The sequence below is a fragment of the Echinops telfairi genome, unplaced genomic scaffold (assembly GCF_000313985.2).
Source record: "Echinops telfairi isolate 266 unplaced genomic scaffold, ASM31398v2 ScPeMD7_7400;HRSCAF=8409, whole genome shotgun sequence".
NCBI classification, from domain to species: domain Eukaryota; kingdom Metazoa; phylum Chordata; class Mammalia; order Afrosoricida; family Tenrecidae; genus Echinops; species Echinops telfairi.
Window position 1 is genome coordinate 12,192,968 of NW_022111300.1, and position 2,572 is coordinate 12,195,539.

The following is a 2,572-nucleotide window of genomic DNA, read 5'->3' on the forward strand; positions in this document are numbered from 1 at the left end:
AACATGCACAAAAACAAGACAGAGCAAAACCAAGCAACAACGTACAACAAAACAGCAACAACAACAAACCACTGACAAAGAACAAATTAAAACACAACAAGAAAGAAAAGCTTGGACTTTTTAGAATTCTTGTGGTTTTAAGAATAAAAATACTGTAATGCCACTACCATATACTAGATGCTTTGATGTACTGTAACTACTGTGCTATCATTATCTAGCCATTAAAAACTTACATATCAAAATAGTAAGAGGGATTCCAGAGCTGTGAAGTAGGTTAACTTCGTGATATTAAGAAAATCCATTGATGTTCTCATTAGAGAGCTAACCAGGGTAGCAAGAGGCAAATAAAAAGCAGAGTAGATCCAAATGAAAATAATGAAATAATTTCTGAAAACCCTGGAGTCAGTGAGACTGACTTTTGCAATTACTTTTGCAGGAAGAGCACGGCGACGCACTGCCCAAGCTAGCTTTCTATTAGAGCCATTTAAACCAAAGACTGCGGGGACCTGCAAGAGCCCAGGAAGAAAAGGACTGCATTTAAAAGTTCCACTGTGACAAAAAAAGATGATCTTTTATACTTCACCCATCAAAACTACATGCACATGTTGGTGAATTGGAGGAACATTTTGTTCTGTGTGTTTTTGCCACAACTAAAAAACAAAGAAACAATAATGACTCTAGTAACAATGAATAAAAGGAAGAAGAAAATGTTTTAAAATCAATTGTGGTGATGATTGTACAACTCTTCTTGATATGACTGAAATATTGAATTGTTTGATATGTGCCAATAAAACTGTTTGGGGGGGAAAAATCTATTTTGAAATTCAGAGATGGCAAGAGACTGATTTGGTTTTCCAAACAAAATTTCCAAACAAATAACCTATTATTATCTACAATAAAAGCAAATGCTTTAGAAAGTGTAAACTGGAAAGTTTTAACGCTGGTATTCAAACATATGCACAAAAATATAGATCTCAGGGAAACGAGAAGTGCATACACATGTTCTTTCTTTTTTTAAATACATGTTCAACCTTAAATAAACTCCAATAGTCTAATTGTTAAAAGTATATTTTCTCCTATGAGAAGGTCAACAAGTAGAAGAAAGCCTGTGGAGAAACAAAATGGACACTTCTCTCCTTCAAAATTCCTAACTTTTGGTAAAACATCATTTAACTATTCAAACCAAAAAAATTAGCTTTTCTTTTACCCTTTCTTCCCACTGAAGATATTTCTCTTCAGTCAGTGAGTTTATCTGATTTAGTCACATACTTGTTTTCAAGCAATTGCAGTAAAACCAGAACACTATGTACTTAAAGTATAATATTAAACAGTCAAGAAATGGAAATGCTATTTGAAGAGTGAAAGATGTAAAAGTTCATTGTGAAAACAAACAAACAAAAAATCTATGGTGTATTTCTAAAGCTGTATCAGTAATCTAAGAAGCAGAATTCATCTTTCAGGAAATACATTCAATGGGGGCAGAAGAACATCTGCTTGTTCATATAGTTGCTATCACAGGTAGAAAGAGCCCTAGTGGCTTAGCGGTTATGAGCGGGGCAGCTAAGCCCAGGGTGAGCAGTTAGTAACTACCAGGCACTTCTCTGGAGAAAGGCGGGGCTTTCTACTCCACTCCCATAGAGTTACAGCCTTGGAAACCCACAGGGGCAGCTCTACCCTGTCCCACGGAGTCGCTATGAGTCAGCATGGACTCAATGGCAGTTACTGTAGTAATTTGATCTTAAGTAGACAAAAGTGATCTTAAACACTTTTATAACACTTCAACACTAAAATAAACAGAAGAGCTTCAATCAGAGATAAATAAGATATTGCTGTTATGAACGAGATCAAGTTAGCAAAAGGTGTCAGTGTTAGTAAGCAGATATTTCACTATCATTATAACTACATTTCCTATCTCTACATTGATTTGAATAGACTGAGATTGGAAGCTCAGGTATTTCCCCCATAGTTCTTCATTCGCCCTACTTAATACATTAGAAATCATTTGTAAACAAAGTCACTTATGTCCAGCTAGTAAACATCATAACCCACTGCCACCAAGTCAATTCTGATTCTTAGGGACCCACCCTATGTAGGGCTTCTGTGGCAGATAATCTCCTGTCAAATTGTAAAGGGGTGGAGTCTAGCCTGTCAATCAGGCCATAGCCAATGAGGCCTGTGTGGGCATGACCTTCTCCTGAAGATTCAGGGACCTCAGGAATTCCTCCCTGGAGGCAGGAGATGCTCTCTACTTCATCTTCCTGCTGACAAGCCACACAGAGCTACACTAATGCAGCCAGAGGCCTGGACCTAGAGAAGCCATGTGGAGACCTATGCCAGCGATGAGATGCTTCTACCACCACTGGATCCATAAGACTTTCCACCCACTAGCCTGTGATCTTCCTGCATTCAGCATCATTGCATGGCTGCGTGAGTCTAAAAGAGAAATTTATGGACTAGTATTGACATATGGGGTAATCATGGACTTATGGACTTGATCTGGACTGGGATGTTTCCCTAATAGACAATTACACTTTTATATAAAGCTTTTTCATATATATATATATATATATAT

At 37.3% G+C, this 2,572-nt stretch overlaps 1 protein-coding gene across 3 annotated transcripts in view; it reads right to left on the reverse strand.

The window, feature by feature from the left end:
• SS18 (SS18 subunit of BAF chromatin remodeling complex) overlaps window positions 1-2,572 on the reverse strand; it is an 87,109-nt gene that overhangs the window by 17,794 nt on the left and 66,743 nt on the right. The gene's annotated exons all lie outside the window — the stretch shown is intronic.